Genomic DNA, 19,108 nt, shown 5'->3' with positions numbered 1-19,108 from the left:
AACTATGTGGCCCAGATGGGATTTTTCAGATACAAGTGGAGACATTTTAAGTAAGGATGGTCCCTAAAAAATAAAAGAAAGAAACACAATAAGAGAATCCTGTGACTTTCAGATCTCCATGAACCACAGAACAATCTTTCCAGAGAAACCCGATACCTCCCTAACATAGTATTTGTGGCCATGTGGTGCAACGACGCATGTGACCAGTGTTTCAGACACTTAACATGTGCATGATTTCTGATTTGAATTTTCCTGAGTCTTTGAACTCTATATGCCATTGCCTGATTATGCCAATTTTGTGTGAAGAGGTACAGGTGGGAAAGGGAGGCGGTGGGGAGTGAGAGCTGGGAAGAGGCTTCATTCTAGTTCTTGCTGCATAACAAACCATTCTGAAGCTCAGTGGTTAAAAACAAAAACCATCATTTATTTGTTCTCATAAAGCTGCAATTTGGGCAGGACTCAGTGGGAATGGATCATCTTTGCTTTCTGCAACTTCAACTGAGATGGCGGGGCAGCTGGAGGGCCCGCATCTGTGTTGCCTCACTTGCATGGTGGGCAAGTTGGTGTGAGTCACAAATGAAAGGTGAGCTGGGAAGTGGGCCAGTGACTTCAGGCCCTCTGCATGGGGGCCTCTCAAGAGGCAGCCTGGGCTTTCTCACAACATGACAGTCAAGTTCCAAGGGCAAGAACTCCAACAGGGCAAGGAAGCATTGCCCATATGTAACCTTAGAGTCACAAGGTGTTGCTTCAACCATCTGCTATTAATTGAAACGGTCCCAGATCTGCCCAGTTCCAAGGTAGAGGACACAGGCCCCGCAACTCAGTGACAGGAGTAACAGGGTCAGCTTATAGGAAGAATAAGTAGAAGCTACTGTCACAGCTGTCTATGGAAACTACAATCTACCACTATCGCAAATCATCATAAATTCAGAAGAAAAAATGAAATGGTCTTTACTACCAAAACATATACCATATTTTTGAAAGCACCCTCTTAATCCAATTTGAACCATCTCTAAATAATCCCTTCTCAGCTTCTTCCCTGATATTTTTTATTTGTTCAGCATACCTCATCTTTAGCAATTTTATTTTTTTCTCCCGTTCTTCCTGTGATTTATGAGCATATTCCTTTTCTACTAGTTTAATTTCATTATTTAATTGATCGGTGTAGATCTTCTTCAGGTCTTCTTCCCGTTGCTTCAGCCTCTTCTCTGTGTCCTCATAAATGGCATCGGTAAAGTAAGCCCCTCCGTTGCTCTGCACCATCTCCTCTATCAGCTCCACCAGCTCCTGCACTTGAGCTTCCTTCTTGGCCTCTGAGGCTCTGTTGTTGAAGGCACAGTAGCGGTTCCCACACTCGTTGATGATGTTTCTTAGCTTCACATCTGAATCTGCCAAGAAGTCACTCAGGCTCTTCTCTTCCAAGTTATCTTTGTGAGTGAAAAACACGATCATGTGCTTCAAGGCTGGCTACCCAAAAACAGCCTTGATCAACGCCACGGTCGTCTGGTCTTCCTCCGTGTAGCGCCCACTGGGAGGACCAAGAAGATGGCGTGGGGCCCAGGACAGGAGTAGAGGACACACTGGCTGATTTCCCTGCACGTGGTATCCAGGGTCTCCTTGGTGTCAAAGAGCCCTGGGGTGTCAACAACAACAAGTTTCCTCCCCTTCCATTCCTGGGATGCTCTTTGACAGCTGGAGGTGACAGCATGTGGAGCAACTCTAGACTCAAAGACTCTACTCCCCAGGATGGTGTTGGCCGTCGCGCTCTTCCCACTTCCAGTTTTCCCCACCAAAACAATCCTCAGAGTGTTGTCCTGAGGGTCTGCCATGTCACTACCAGTGGCTGTGGGGTGTAAAAAAGAGAAGGAGAAGAAAAAGAGTCAACAATGGTAAGTGGAAAGCATCACCTCGCTCTTATGACCTATGTGTTCCTCTCTGAAATCCTGCAGTAGTCTACTATCCATGTTGGTCCCATAAAGACAGAAAGATGAAACAATTCAATCACCATGGAAAAACAAAGTAGTTAAAGAGTTCCCCTACAAAAGAGTACCAGGTCTAGATGGCTTCATGGGGATCTCACTTACCCTTTCTTAAACTATTCCTGATGACTTAAAGCAGAAGGAAATCTTTCTAATTTTTTCTATGACACAAGTGTGATATTGATCCCAATAAGAAAGATTTCACCAGTAAATAAAGCTACAGACATGTCTCATTTGCGAATACTAATACAAAAATCCCAAATAAATTGCCAGAGACTAAAATGTAATACCCCACAATTACATGTGATTTATTTCAGAAATAGTAGGGTGGTTCAATATGAGAAAATGGATTGTAACAACACATCCTTGTTAGTAGATTTAAGAAGAAAAATACCTTGATGCAGAAAAGACATTTCCCCAAATTCCACACTGTTTTAATAGATACTTCTTTAACATGTTTATATAGAAATATAAATTTTAAAAAATTTGTCACCCTTTTTTTCTCTGCAGCTAAAATAGTTGACTATTAAGTTCATTTGGATGAATGAAGAAAGAAAATTAGCCTGTGGAGTCAAAAAAGAGAAGAACAATGAGGGAGGGCCAGCTCTAACAGATAGTAAAATATTTTAGCCCCTATAATTAAGGCAGTATGAAGTGTGTGTGATCAGAGACAGATCAGAAAACAAAAACGGACAATTCCGAAATAGACCAAATTGGTCTACTATATTCATGAGTATCCAGTTCAATTGTATCATGTTACATTTATCGTCCATAAGGCAGCCTCTCACAGCAATGGGGAGAAAGATGGACTAATAACTAGCATTGGGATAACTACAAAACCACACAGAAAAAGACAAAACTGCACCCACATCTTCTGCCACTCACATTCTAAATATGTTAGAAATATAAACACTAAAAATCAATCCACACAAATACTAGAAGAAACTCAGACAAATCCTTTGTAATCTAGGGGCGGGGCAACCCTAAGATTTGGAAGATTGTAAGGAAAAGGATTCACACATCTGACTAGGTAAAGATCTAAAAGACAATGGGAGACAAGGAACACCGCAGACAATTAAAATACGAATGTCAGACTATATCAAAGAGGGTTAATTCTCCTCTTATACAAAGAATACCTAAAAGTAGAGAGACAAATATCCAACAGCTTGATAGAAAATGGAGCAAGAGATATGAATAAACAGTTCAAAGAAAAAAAAGAAATGTCAATGCTCCTCAACTATGTAAAAATATATGAACACTCAAAGTAAAGTAGACAAAAATACATCCAACATAGGAAAAGAAAAAAACTAAATATAACAAATTAAAATTACACTGAGATACTATTTCTCCACTTACGGATTTGGCAAAAATTGAAAAATTTGCTGCTATCATTTCAGTAAAAGTTTAGAGGAAACAAGTTCTCATCTCCATGGATAATGAGAATAGAGAAACAGTCTAAAACCTTCAAGGGTAAATTAGCAATATCATATAAATCACATATGCATTTATTCTTGGGTTGTGAGTCCCAGTTTTAGGATTTATGCCTGTAGTGGTCAAGGGCAGGTTACCCCTAAACATGCAATTTTGGCATACTGACTATTTCATACAAAAGTACCTTAAGATACAGCCTGTGTGGGAAGATTACTAAGACCCTCTTCTGTCCCCCTGCAAGCAGGAAACAAATCTCCCATGTAAAAGGTGCCCATCCTGTCCCAGGAGGTAAAGAGACACTCTCATGACCAGGGATAGGAGATTTAGAGCCAAGAAGACTGTATAAACAGCCCACTACTTTCTACTAATTTACTACCCCAGCCCAAAGTCTCTTGAGAATTCCTCCCTAACAGATGCTCCCAAAGTTAAGTTTTCCTTGTTTTGTCAAACCCTCACAGATCCATCGTCTCTTTGCCTAAAAAGTATAAAAACTGCCTGCCTTGGTCATTTCTCTTGGTCTTAGTTTCATTACTGAGCATCTGTGCACACTGCTTTTTTTTGTCTTATTAATCTGCCTCAAGTGAATGCAATTCTTAGTGCAGCTGGAAGACCTTGAAGGGTAGAGGAAGAAGTTCCCCTTCCTTATGTCCCAGAGCTACACTGACAAAAACACAGAAAAAGATAAGGCATATGTTTATTCTCTGCGTCAGTATTTGTAATACTTAAAGACCAAAAATCTACCAAATGCCCACTAGTAGGGGTCTGATTGAATAAACCAAGGTACATACACACAGCGATGTATTATCAAACTGTAGAAAGGAATAAGAAATACCTCTCTATGCCGGGATGGAGAGATCTCCAGGATATTTCATTAAGCAAAAAAAAAAAAAAAGGCAAAGTGAAGAAAATAATATTTAATTTACTGTCATTTCTCTAATGGGGAGGAACATGAACTGTAGGTACTAAATACAACATATATTTCATGCACATGATAAAGCAATGGCAGATCATCTGAACCGTCACCAAAGAAGTTACTGACAGAGGGATGGGAGGAATATGGGGGACAGGGTAGAAGCTGGAAACTACTTTGAATATACTTCGATTTCATAGATTTGTCTTGAAAGCATGTATTTCCGTCTGTTAGAGAGTTCGAATCACAGCTCTTTTCCTTTATGAAAGACCTACATGTGTACCTGCCGTTGCTGGCTGACATAAATTCAAAGAGGATTTTTCATTTGTACAAAAAAAAGCTGAACACGAATACAGCGTTCCGCATTTGTTTCACAGCCAGTTGAGCTAATGGAGAGGCCGAGTGGGCCATTGTCCACACCAGCTGCCAATCACCTTCCCTGGGAACGTCACACAGGGGTTCACCATCCAGCCACCAGAGCTGTGAGCCAGATGAACGCGTGGGCTTTCTCTCAATTGAATGTGTGCATCTGTTAACAAGTTGTGTCTAAAAGTATCAGAAACACATAAGGGAGGTTATTTGGGGGAGATCTGGGAATGCGCACCCTTTTTCCATGTACATTCATGGTAATTGCTGCTCTGCTTTATGTCATTTTGTTTCATAAAAGATTTCATAGGAACGTTCTGCTTGCGGATAGTGAGGAACATCTGTAAATAGCTTACATAATTATACAACAAAAACTATATTTTCAGATAACTAGTAAAAATCAAAAGCAAATGCAATACATAGTATTTGGTGTAATAGACAAACCACACAAAGAATTGGTCCAAGAAACTTGAAAATGCAGTTGTTTCATTGGCTATTGTCCTAATGGGATACAGTGTAAGGCCAAATAGGGGGGAAAAGTCAAGAAAATCTTAAATTCTTTTCAGGAATCCTGTCCTATTCTTAGCTTTTTGTGCACGTGTGTAGTTTTGAAGCCCAAGGACAAGCCCAGTGGCAATGAGCACCCTTAGCGCCCATACTGTGCCCTTCAAATGCCATTTCCCACCAAAAACATTAGGACTCTTAGGAGAAGGTACCGATTCCATTTCTGGGCCAAGAAATGTGCAAGTGGATCCTAGACTATCCTAGTCACACTAAAATGTGAGGGTGCTATCAAAAACAACTCAGACCGTGGGATGCCTGACTAGCTCTGTCAATACAGCATGCATCTCTTGATCCCACGTTCTTGAGTTCTAGCCCCACATTGGGTGCAGAGATTACTTAAAAAAAAAAAAGTTTGGATGTTACCGAAAAGACTACAGAGCTAACTTGAAGAGGCTGACTGGACAGAGAATGGGTAATTTGAGTATCAATGAGAATAATAATTTCAATGGATTAAAATTCATCAAATATGTTGAAGTTCATGAATTCATAACAATACCATCATTGTGAAAGAAGTGAAGTGTTCTCTTTGGGGTATGCTAGGAAATGATGTCATCAGTCTGAACATGGACAAAAATGATTCAAGCATTATTTTGTCTTATTAACTACACCTTATGGAAATGAAAGTATGATTCAGGGGAAGTTTCTTTTATAGGATTATGCCATCCAATCAATGAAGAAAGATTGATAGAATTACAATATTATAATTTGTGACCATTAATGAAACAAAGTTACTCTAGGCTATCATTACTGTCTGCTACATTACAGAAAGAGACAGAATAAAATATAAGGTGCCTTCTGATGGAAGTTTACAACTGCACCTATGAAATATTGCCACCCAACTAACCAGGCAAGCCTTAATCTGATCAAGCCTCTCCTTAAATTTAAATTTATACAAAACAATGATACTAGAAGAACATGTCATATGACATCTTGAGGATTTAATGAGTAAAATGTACACTGTCCAATTCTCTTGGACAAAGGACCAACCGTTTCTTAAACAGAAACATTTTACAAAAAGAAACAGGAAGGTGAAAACTTATTTATCAAATTAAACTTAAGAGATATAAAAGAATTGCAATTTATGAACCGTATTTGGAGCTGATTTCAATTTTATTAAAAAAAATTTTTTAATGTTTATTTATTTTTCAGAGAGACAGAGAAAGAATGCGAGTGGGTTAGGGGCAGAGAGAGAGGGAGACCCAGAAGCAGAAGCAGGCTCCAGGCTCTGAGCTGTCAGCACAGAGACCGACGCGGGGCTCGAACTCACAAGCTGTGAGATCATGACCTGAGCCGAAGTCAGACACTCAACTGACTGAGCCACCCAGGCGCCCCTGATTTCAATTTTAAAATCTATGAGACAATCTGAGGATTGGAATACACCTGGTAATTGTTTAAAAATTCTAATTGCTTTTTGAAGTCTGCTCATGGTATATTTTAATGACCTTTATCTTCCAGACATACATATGTAAATATTTACTGATAGTGTGATAAAATTTTTAGTATTCTAATAATTTAGTAATTTTTAGTATTCTAATGTTTAAAGTGTATGAATTAATTAATTAATTTAATCTCTACACCCAGCGTGGGGCTCGAACTCACAACCCTGAGATCAAGAGTCCCATGCTCTTCCCACTGAGCCAGATAGGCGCCCCCACTCTAATTTTTGAAATGAGGAAATAGATGTGGCTCAGAAATGCTGAGAACGTTGCCCAAGGTCACTGCGCTAAAGGGCTTTGGGCAGAGAAGGGATCCAATGCAAAGTATGTCTGATCCTACACTCATGCATAACCCTTGCACTCTCTGGTCTCTTCTTGGTTCCTTCTCAGGTCCTTGATTCTACATTTCTGTTTACATTGGATCAGAAAGAGATCATGGGAGGCCAGGGGAGGTAGATCACTCTCTGTCCAGAAACATGAACTGGTAGCAACCCTGGAATTAGGGAAGGCAAACAAAGGGCTTCACGCACATTTGTCTTCTATAGAATAGCTCATTCTCTCCCCATGGCATCCCTTCCTTACCTCCTCTGTTACACTGTCGATCACACCATTTCTCTCTTACATGTGGGGAAGGACACCACCAGCTGAATTCTAGGCTTCCTGTGCCATTTGTGACCTGGGTATCTCGGGGAATTTAATAAAACCACCCGCACACTGCCTAGGATTCAGATTTTCTTTCAGGAAAAAGAGGGTTTGGGCCAGAGTCGTCTCTAAATTGCCTTCCAGCTCTAAAGACCTGCCTTGAGACACTAGTTTCCCACTAAGGGAAATGGATGGGGTGTCAGGTAGCACTCACTCTGTCATGACAGCAACTGATGGAAGGTATGCTGTTCAGCAAGTTTGTCCTGATAAATAGGAGACATGTGGACATGGGCCACTCAATCTCCTTAGCCCCACCCCACCTTCTACCGAGACCCCTGTGGCAGCATCCTCATTGCTGGGCTGCTGGCACAGTACCTGGCCCCTTCTAGGACCAGAACCCACACGCATGCACACCCCTGTGTCCTGCTGCCCCTCACGGTTCAATTGCTCTGAGGCCAGGCTCACCTTCTTTCCAATGAGCTGATGAGTTCCCCAGTGTCTCCAAAGAAGCTGTTTGAGCTGGTGCTTTTGTTTAACTGAGAGGAAAAAGTGTTTGCACCCTTTAAGCCTCTGAGGCAGGAAGCTCAGATTGGGTGGAGCTAGTGAAGGAACTATTCGTCTTTAAAGAGACAGAAATATTACCCTATAATTTGGGAAATGCTTTAGTTTTACCAAGGTGTAAGCTTTTTCTCCATGTGCCTGCTATCACACAAAATTCCCAAAGCTATATTTGTTGTTTGGGGTTATAGTGGTGGATCCCAAAGGCCCTTATTAAGTGACCCAAATCATGCACACAGAGGTGGGCATGCTCTCTGATCATCTTCTCTGGATGGAGTGGGAGATGCTGGGTTGATTCTGGGTGAAAGGAACTCAGATATGTGGCTAGATGTGTCCAAATTTAGAGCCTGGGATACTTCCCAGTGATTGCATCATATGGGCTTTCATGATGGCCTTTCATGAAGCTCTCAAGTTACTCATTAAAAATTTAACAGCACTCTGGTACAAAGCCAAAATGTCTAAACCATTGAGAACCAAGAGTAAAAGAGGAAGATGTAGCCTGGAAAAAGTCATCCAATGACCACACACCTTCTCTAGTTTTCTTCATATGGTTCCCACAAGCCCAAAAATATGCATGACCTGACAAGAAAAGATGGACCCAGGGAGGAGAATCATCTTTCCCCTAAACCTTCCTACCTTCCCCTACCCCAGACCCAGGCAGAGATAGACTTTTTCAGATTTAGCCAGTGCATCCATTCCAACCTGCTCTGGAAACTATGAGATGAGAAGCAGATGGTCAGAGCTCTCATGGTTGACCAGCTGTTCCAATTATTTGTTGCATCACCATAAAATTATTATGATTTTGATTATATATTGTTGTTCATTACTTTGAGACATGGGATTAGCTGATGCTGAAGCTTAAAAGTGGGTACTAAAAAGACTAAATGTGGCAGGAAGTAATGTATAATGGGGTGGCAACCAATGGAAGGAAGTAGCTACATTTTGAAATTACTGTGTTAATGAGTATATTATTGGTCAATATCATTGGACCACTTGTTGGTGTTAATGACTTGGAGGGCCCCAGGTAACTGTTTTCCAACTTGCAATAAAGACACAGACCAGGACCAGCTATATAATTTACAAGGCTGGCACAAAATAAAAATGCCAGGCCCTTTGTCAAAGAGAATCAAACAAACAAACACACATAAACACACACACACACACACACACACACACACACACACACACAAACTTACAAAAAACTTAAGAATTTCAAGATGACATCAAGAGTGTTAAACCTATCTGGGCACAGGGTCCTTTACATACCCATGAAGTTGGTCTTGATGAGGCTCCATACATAGAAGTCTAGAGGAGAGCCAGAACCATATGTCCTACTCAAAATATCTCTACCATTGCCTAGTTTCATTTCAATCTATATATTCCTTGAGTGAAACGTCTCCCGCCAGAGCCACCTTGGATGTTTTCCTGGTCAGCTAATTGCTTCTCCAGGTATTATCCTCAGGTATGCTGGTAAGTTCCCTAGTGGGAACGGGAGAGTAGTTGACACAGAATCCATGGATACCACCGGAAATCAGATGTGGGTCTCAAACGGTAACAGCCTTGCAATCATTGGTAAAGAGGAGCATGTGGCTCTTATCAGTCCCATGCTGAGCCCTAAGTTACCAGTGATCTCCTTCTAGAAGATTTTTGATAGAAGTAGTCTTGCCCCATATCTGTATTGCTCACTTAGCCACGCTCCTCATCATTGAGGGCTTCCTTCCACTTCCTTTTTTTATGTTTTCCTTTTATTATTTCAATCTCACACACACAAAGCAATGTGGATATAATGAATTTTCAAAAAGTTGTGGGGTCATTAAAAGACATTCTTTAAATTCTACAGGAGTCTTCTTGTGGGAATCAGGGAATTTTCTGCTGCTTAGATCTAGATGGCCTCAAAGCTCAACTTATTAAAACATTGCAGAGATAATAACAGGAGATGAAAAAGAATGGTTCCCTACATTGTCCTGGTTCTTCTACATATCATCTCTATAACCTGGTGAGTCAGTTTTCTATTGTTGCCATAACAAGCTGTCAAAACTTTAGTAGCCTAAAACAATATAAAATTAATCTCCAACAATGCTGGAAGACAAGAATATGAAATTAGTCTTATGGAGATAAAAATCAAGATCTCTGAAGCGCTGGTTCTTTCTGGAGGCTCTAGGAGACAAACCATTCCTTGCCCCTTTCATCTTCCAGAAGCTGCCTGCTCTCCTGGGCTTGTAGTCACATCACACCAATCTCTGCTGCCTTCATCACAATGCCTTCGTACCTCCTCCTTAGAAGGACATTTCTGATTACATCTTGGGCCCACTCAAAAATTCAGAATTATCTCATCTCAAAATCGTTAACTTAATAACATCTGCAAAATCCTTATGGAATAAGGTAACATTCACAGGCTCTGGGGATTAGGGTGTGGACATCTTTCTGTAGCCACCATTCATCCTGCCACATTTGGGTAAGTTAACCTCTCTGCAACTCACTTTCCTAATCACTAAAATGGAATACTCACTTCAGAAGGTCACTGTGCACCCAGACAAAGTCGTACACATGAAGTGGTTCTCAGACCATAGTGATCAACAGGTAGTAGTTAGTAGTAATAATACAACCCTCAATGCTAGTCTCATAGATTACCATCCTGAGGCTCATCTACACATCATAGATGCTGTCTTAGTCAGCGTGGACCACCATAATACCACAGCCTGGGAGCAGGAACAACAGGAATTAATCTCTCACAGTTCTGGAGACTGGGAAGCCCAAGCCCAATGTGCAGGCCAACTTGTTTCCGTGGGTAGGGCTCACTTCCTGATTTGCAGATGACACAGTCTCACTGTGTCCATACATGATGGAGCGAGGAAGCAACTCTCTGCTATCTCTCCTTACAAGGGCACTAATCCCCTCAAGAGGGCCCCATTTTCAAGAACTCATGGAAACCCACTTACCTTATCCCCAAATACCATCATGTTGGGGGTTAGGGATTCTGGAGACTTCTCTTTTTTTGCCCCCAAAAAACTAGTCACTTCTACTTTGTAACAATATCCTTTAAGTGAATTGTTGGATACCACTCAAGGTTTCCTGGTTTCTCCCCACTCACTCAACCCCCAAAGGGCACTGCATGAAAAGGAAGACTCAGCACCTCCACAGCCTGTCTACCAGGATAAGGGATCTGGATTATCTATACCCCTGCACTCACATGGCTTTAATGAAATTGTCTTCTGGCTCCACAGATGTGCAAGAGCTGCCTCTTGCAGGTTAATGGCAGCCATGTCACAAAAGAGATATAGGTGTTAGGTGTGACAGTGCACTTGAGGCTGAATCCCTCAAAGGAAACATTGACCAAACCCTCATGAAATAAGAACCATGCCCCCCAAAGAGCCTTTTACTGTCTTCCACGATGTTATATTCGGTTATGAACCACAACCATTCAGTCCTGTTCTCAGACAGGTCTCTGCTTCCTCCTAAGGCTTCTCCAAAGATCTGCCAAAAATGACCACTCAGAATTTGTGTCTTCACCAGAGGGTCACAGTCTTGGAGCTTCAGGGGAAAAACTGTAGGACGTGCTCTGAACTACTGTTGCCTCAAAGAGACTCTTCAGAGCAGGTTTGCAAGATGGCAGCACTGACTCAATGCTCAGAATGTGCCAGTGAGCAAAGCCAGGACTACTGGAACTCTCAGTCTGGAAGCATATGTACCTCAGGAAATCAGACAACGGTCTCAAGATCCAGCAGAGTGAGAAGTAATGACATAGGACTGAGTGAACAGATTGAAGATGTGCCATTGTGGTTATTTGTTTGGAATATTGATGGCATTCTGTTTGATGTTCTACTTGTATTGCTATTTGTGGAAACCTTATTTCTTTCTCCTTAAATGAATTAGTAGACTGTGGATTTGTAAACCCACAACAACCATTTTTAAACATTACCTCATCTTCACCTACCCTCAAAATTGAGAAACAAATGCTTCTACTAAGTTTCATTCCCTTTCATGACGATAGAACCATTTGCATAGGTTTAATAAAAATCTGTCCTCTTGTTTCCAAAGATACCATTGAAAAAAATTGATTCTGCAGCAAGGCCATATGTACAGTGTGATATCTGAGAGTGACTGTTGTTTAATCAAAGACCATCAGACCACTGCTAAGGAGCAATTGTTGGTGTTACATGTGGAGCTAATGTCTCCAAAACCTTCATAAGAAAACTAATATGATTTCTGGCTTCCAGGATCCCAATCTCTGGGAGTAAGGAAGTCTACTCCCAGGTAGTCCAGAAACCCAGGCAAATTTTGGAGACCTCAGGAAGAGGGAAAATCCCTGAGATTTATGGGTACAGCATGCAAAGTTTACTGGAGAAAATGTTTGGGCCTTGGTTTCCTACTCCTAGGATGGAAGAATGGCAGGGGCTTTGAAAAGTCTGATTCAAAATTCATTTTGAAAATTTCCAAAGGAAGCTTATCCTTTGGAATTGATAGTTTCTTAATATGATGAGGCTCTAGATTTCACGAGCAAACTCAAGGAGGCTTTTCTGGTTAATTAAGATTCTTGCTGCATCTGTATAAATAATCAGGCCATGCATAGTAAAAAGAATCTTCTGGGATCAACAATACTTGTTGGAGGCTGTTTATGATCACAAAGTAGAGAACGCTATGAAAATGATCCAAAACTTAGAAATAGGCAAGAGAGATCACTGGAGTGTTCTATTGTTCTGTGTGGTGCTGTGCTTGATGATCAGCTGTGATATTTTACAACACTTTAAGGACAGAGAGAATTTTTGCACATCTCTGCCTTGGAGATACTCAGCGAATTTTCTGTCTGGTGGAATATAGACTCAAAAATTACATTTTAGTACTCACTTGAACATATCAACCCTTGATTTCAAATGAACATTGTGTTTCTGTTTGTTTGTGTTTTTTTTTATTCTTTGCTTATTTGTTTGTTTTTAACTAGGTTTCACACCTAGCATGGAGCCCAAACTTAAGACCAGAGCTGAGATCAAGAGTCAGACGCTTAAATGATTAAGCCACTCAAAGGAACTTTGAACCAATTATAGAATCATACTGGTGCTCTAGTTAAGCCAGGAGTTGAGCAAAATCTTTGATGTGTTTATACTTGCCCAGGAGTCATGAGTTTGCTTTTTTTGAAAACTGCCCTCAGATAAGAAAGAGAGGGAGAAATAGCATGATCCAAGCCTTGGAGATGGAAATGACACAGGACACAGGCAGAGAACAGCTAACAATTTGGAGTGCAGGAATCATTACCAGCCTTTACTGAGGGCCTACTGTGTCCCAGGCACTTGCCTCTCCATCATTATCACCTTCGTTCCTTACAAAAGTGTAAACAGATATTAACGGGAACAATGATATCTAGAAGAATCTCATTCTTGAAAGAGGAGTTGAGACTGATTATAATGACTGTTGAATACCAGGCCAAGGAATGTGGATTCTAAGCCCTAGGCAGTAGAAGATTTCCAAGAAGCAGAGACCTAAGAAAACTATCCCAATGGGCTTAACCTGGTAACTGTAACTAGGACTGGAGAGGAAGAGATCAGGGGTACTGTACCCTCACACTGCACACACTGTCCCTCTCTTACCATCCATCATAGGTTGAATTGTGTCCTTCTAAAGAAGTCCTAACTCCTGGTACCTGAGAATGTGACCTTCTTTGGAGCACGGTCTCTGTGATGTCATGTCATGAAGTTAAGGTTGAGCCCTACTCCAATGCCTGGAATCGTTTCATTCACAGTGAGGGAAGTTTACACACAGATACACACAGAGAACACCATGTGACAAAAGAGGCAGAGATTGGAGCGAAGCACCTAGAAGGCAAAGAACAAAGCAGGCCAGCCAGCACCAGAAGCTAAGAAGCAGCAAAGAAGGATCCTTCCCCAGAGACTTCATGGCGAGTATGGCCCTGGGAACGTCTCAGTTTGGCACTTGTAGCCTGTGCCAGTGAGACAGTAGCCATAACAATGAGACAGTAAGTTTCTGCTCTTTAAGCAACAGTTTGTGGTCATTTGTTACAGCAGCCCCTGGGGGAATTAATATAGATTTTAAGGCCAAGAAGTAGGGTCCTGCTCTGGTAATTACCTAAAATGTAGGAGTCGTTTCGAAATTGAGTAATGCATGGGGGCTCCAAAAATTCTAAGGTACATGATAAAAAAAGGCCTAGATTGCCCTTAGAGGATGTCGGTGGTAGGAGGAACATCAAGGTCACTTTCTGGTGAGGTCCCAGAGAGAGGTGGGGATCATGCTGCTGGACATTGGAGGGACGATGGCACTTGCTATAAAATGGCAGGCGGCAGGGAGGTGGGCTAAATTGAGGTGGGCTACTGGGTTGAGAGTAGACCATGTAAGTGATGAACTTGAATATTTAGCTGAGGAGAATTCCGAGAAAAATGTGGAAGATGTGGCCTGGTTTCTCCTTGCTGCTTCTAATGAAATGCGTGAGGAAGGAGAGTGGTGGCCTATCTGCCAGCCAAGGAGCACCAAGATGGCCAGCTGCCAGCAGAGCCCAGGAAGAAGCAAGCAAGGTCCTCCCCTCAAGGCTTCAGAGAGCGCACGCCTCTTCTGGCATCTTGACTTTGGACTCCCGGAGCTACCACACAATCCATGTCTCAGCTGTTTCAACTGCAGTTTGGGTGACCTGTCGTGCAGTGTTAGGCATACAGTATGTCCCCTCCACCTTGCCCCTGCCTGTGTTCTTGTCCCATCCTCTGAGAAACCCAAAGGTCTCTCCTTCTGTGGCACAGTGTGAGCGGACAAATCTTCTAGACTACGTTCTTCCTCATTCCCGCCACATTTCTGGCCCAAATAGACACTGGGTCTCCCTGATGAGAGAGAGCTTGGGGCTTTCTCAGAATTTAGATTTCAGTGCTCTGAAGACTTTTCTTTTTGGAAACAAATATACAACACCAAAACAAAAACTAACAATTGTTTCTATAAAAGAGACACACACAAATTTAAGGCCTGGGAGTGTGTTAAGGCCTCCTGAACACTTAAGGCAAACAGGCAGACTGTCAGGGTGCCATGAGCTGGGGGTCACAGGTAAAAGCAGGCCCCAGTCCCAGCAGCAAGAATCAATCCCTCGCTTTTACAGAATACCAACACCGCACAAAAGGACTATTTTCTCTTAATCAGCAAAAATGTCTCCTTAATATATGAAAATCAGTCAGTGGAAAAGTGTGTGGGCCTGATTCTGCCACGATCAAGATCTATGGCTCGGAGAAAACCCAAACACAAACAGACCCCAAAAACCCACAATCCCCATGTGCCCCAGTATCTTTATGGATAAGAAGTCCTAGATTGTCTTAATTCAATGCGTCCTACAGTACAGCATCATGTGAGACTATCTGGGCCTCTCTCAATGAGGACGAATCCCAAGTCTCTCCTCCGTGGCATGATTCATGAGCCTGGGCCCATGTACCCACACAACTTCTCAGGTGTTGGTTGGCTGTAGGTATAAATCTCCAGGTGGAACAGGGGCCTGTGGCCACCAAAGGGAGACCCTGAGGAGTACCAAGTCCCAAGACTCCTGGCTGGAGGACCCAGGTGTGAATACGAGTATGGACCTTCTTTCCCCAGGGCTTTAGCATCCCTGGGCCATTAAAGTAATGGACACTTACAGATGGTTATGGACATCACCTTTATTTACCAGCCAGCACCAACAGCCATGAACACAAGAAGCAAAGGCACAGGCATGTTTCACCCTGAGTTCTCTGCTACTCTCCACACACACAGCATCCTTCCTCACTCATCTGCCTAGACTTTCCAGTCCCACACCTCCAAACCCCACAGCCTTTGCTTGGATGGCCCCTGGATTCTTAGCCATTCCTCGGTACCAGTGGTGGAAGAGGTGGCTTGGGAGAATGGGGGTCAGGGAAAGAACTCACAGGCTGCCAGGACCAGCCAACAGCATTCAGTGATCTGCCCTCTCTGGGATTTAGAACAAAGTTGGCACGGTTTCTGCTGTTACCTTCGTTTCTTTCTTTTGGTTTCAACTTGACATCTTTTATTGCTTCACTCACATCTTTGTGGAGTGTCTCGAGTGCTTTATTACAAATGATAAACACGGTAAGTAAATCTTTAATGAGGGATAAAGGAAAGACTGTTTGTACACTGTGTGTACTACACACTGCTCCACAAGAAGCAATTGACTTAAAGTCTAAGGGACTCATTTGCATAAGCCTGCTCAAAGCATTTTTCCTACAAAAGCAACTATTAACTCAAGAGGAATTAAAAATAGAATTAAAATCTCCCTATCTCATTGTCCTTTCTCACAAATCTGTATCAGAGAATTGGTGCTTAAGAAAATGTGCACACCAATGAGAAAGAATGAAATCTGGCCCTTTGTAGCAACGTGGATGGAACTGGAGAGTGTGATGCTAAGTGAAATAAGCCATACAGAGAAAGGCAGATACCATATGTTTTCACTCTTATATGGATCCTGAGAAACTTAACAGAAACCCATGGGGGAGTGGAAGGAAAAAAAAACAAAAAGAGGTTAGAGTGGGAGAGAGCCAAAGCATAAGAGACTGTTAAAAACTGAGAACAAACTGAGGGTTGATGGGGGGTGGGAGGGTGGGGAGGGTGGGTGATGCGTATTGAGGAGGGCACCTTTTGGGATGAGCACTGGGTGTTGTATGGAAACCAATTTGAAAATAAACTTCATACATTGATAAAAAAAAAAAGCATTCCTCCTGGGGTGCCTGGCTGGCTCAGTTGGAAAAGCATGCGACCCTTGATCTCAGGATCATGAGGTGGAGCCCCATGTTGGGTATAGAGATTACTTAAATAAAACCTAAAAAAAAAGTCCTTTCCTCTTGACCCCTTCAAATATCTATGAAATTAATTGAAGGACTAAATCTCACAAAACTAGTTCTCACTTCTTCCTTTGGGCATCCAATGTGTATCTTCTGGCATAGAGCTTTTGACTGTGGGGTATTGGCAATTAGAAAGATTCAGCTGAAATTGGAGATATTTATGTTAACATCCTGCCACATTTACCCCAAGCCTTTCAAATAACCTTCGGACCCAGATTTCAAGTTAATGCAGGTCGTTTATATTGGACCCTACCTTTCACATCTGATATTCAACTTGTCACAAACCTAACTGAATGCTGTGGCTCCTGACTCTACCCTTCCCCTGAAAATCTTACCTATCACCCAGAACTTTCCTGTTTCTGAACAGAAGCATGATCATCCTACCCATCACACACATGGACACATCCTACACATCCTTCACAGTAGACTTCACACCTAAATACTTCCTCAGGTCTTCTTCTATAAATCCTTGTTTAAATTCCCCATCGTGGGTCATTACTATCACATATTTCAACAACAGGGATCATGCACACATTAAACGCGGGAAATACCACAGTCTTCAGCACTGAAATAGAACCATCTTCAGGGAAAACTGGGACATAAAATATGTTAAGAGAAGTGAGTGAGCAGTATTTCAATTGTCAGGTGAAGAGATAATGATTTATTTGATTTACTCCTTTTTTCTCTGGGTATGTGTTACCTTCCAAAATAGAACCTAAGGTTGGGAAAAAAGAAATTAGCTCACGTAAGATGCACATTCAAACAGCCCTCACACAGGCTAATTGTATTAAGAATGCTTCTGCATATCTCTGAGAGAAAATATCTTTTAAACGGTTCTGAAATGAAAAACGTCAGGGGAGAGCATGAATACTTTGCTCTCTAGACATACTATCACACAAATGAGTCATTTACAAGGAAGTACTTCTGAACATAAGAACTGCATGATGGCGAAGAGTACTTTGGTCTCACTTTGTCTTTGACACATGTTTTCTCATGAGGGGATTTTTCTTCCATGTTGCTTTTACTGCGTTCTGAATACTGGTGATGAATCTTAGAATGAGCAGGTATTTAGAATCTTAAGTCTTCCAGACTTAATCTCTAATCCATCTCCCGAAAAGTCACTGGTATGGTAAACACTCTGAGTCATGTTCACAGACAAAACAAAGGACGAATAAAAATTCTAATAATTTGGATTTGGGAGGTCTGCAATCCTTGTGAGTGACTGAGAGTCACCCATCTAACTTTGAAGTTTCTTTATTATTTTAGCAAGACAAACCTTTCATCTACTTACTTCAAATGTCACAGAATGGAAGGGTAAGGAGAGATTTTTCTGGTGTCAGAAAACAAGCACTAGAGGGAATGTAAAACCATCCACAACAATAAAGATGCTCTGAAAGAGAACTGGGTACCGTAAGATTTATCAATCAGGTTCTAACAAGAAAAGGATAGTCTGCTCTCATTAGGTACTTGGAGAAAGTGTAGAGAAGGGGCCTCTTACACCCTGTGCACACAGGGAATTTAGAAAACACAGGGACGTTGATAGTATCGATAAGAAAATTAAATCCCACCTGCAGGGGTGAACAAAGACTGAAATGCAGAAGAAGAGTTGGGTAGAAAGGCCACCAAGGGAGGAGCTGTGACCTTTGGCATAGGGTTGCAGTTAGTCAGAGATGGCCCTGCAGAGATAGAGGTGGGGGAATGGACACCCCAGCCTTGCTTTTCTACTTCCACAGGGCCTCTGACTTGGACTTCCAATTGGCCAGCCAGGCAGAAGCCAGAGAGCAAGAGATCCCACTGATGTGGTGCAACTAGATCAGCCTCAGGGGGCAAAGAGCTAGGGTGAAGTGTGATTCTGCAGAGGCAAATGAAAACTATGTGGCCCAGATGGGATTTTTCAGATACAATTGGAGACGTTTTAAATAGGATGGTCCCTAAAAAAGAAAAGAGAAACACAATAAGAGAATCCTGTGACTTTCAGATCTCCATGAACCACAGAACAATCTTTCCAGAGAACCCGATACCTCTCTAAAAAGTACTTGTGACCATGCAGTGCAACAACGCATGTGACCAGTGGTTCAGACACGGAACATGTGCAGGATTTCTGATTTGAATTTTCCTGAGTCTTTGAACTCTATATGCCATTGCCTGATTATGCCAACTTTGTGTGAAGAGGGACAGGTGAGAAGGGGAGGCAGTGGGGAGTGAGAGCTGGGAAGAGGCTTCATTCTGGTTAGTTCTCACTGCATAACAAACCATTCTGAAGCTCAGTGGTTAAAAACAAAAACCATCATTTATTTGTTCTCATAAAGCTGCAATTTGGGCAGGACTCAGTGGGAATGGCTCATCTTTGCTTTCTGCAACTTCAACTGAGATGGCGGGGCTGCTGGAGGGCCCGCTTCTGTGTTGCCTCAT

The 19,108-nt window shown here is 42.0% G+C and overlaps 1 pseudogene; it reads right to left on the bottom strand.

The window, feature by feature from the left end:
• Positions 1–403: 403 nt before the first annotated feature.
• On the bottom strand, positions 404–7,317 carry LOC122488513 (annotated as a pseudogene).
• Positions 7,318–19,108: the final 11,791 nt, after the last annotated feature.

The sequence above is a fragment of the Prionailurus bengalensis genome, chromosome A2 (assembly GCF_016509475.1).
Source record: "Prionailurus bengalensis isolate Pbe53 chromosome A2, Fcat_Pben_1.1_paternal_pri, whole genome shotgun sequence".
Taxonomy (NCBI): Eukaryota; Metazoa; Chordata; class Mammalia; order Carnivora; family Felidae; genus Prionailurus; species Prionailurus bengalensis.
This window is presented reverse-complemented; position numbering and strand designations above follow the sequence as displayed.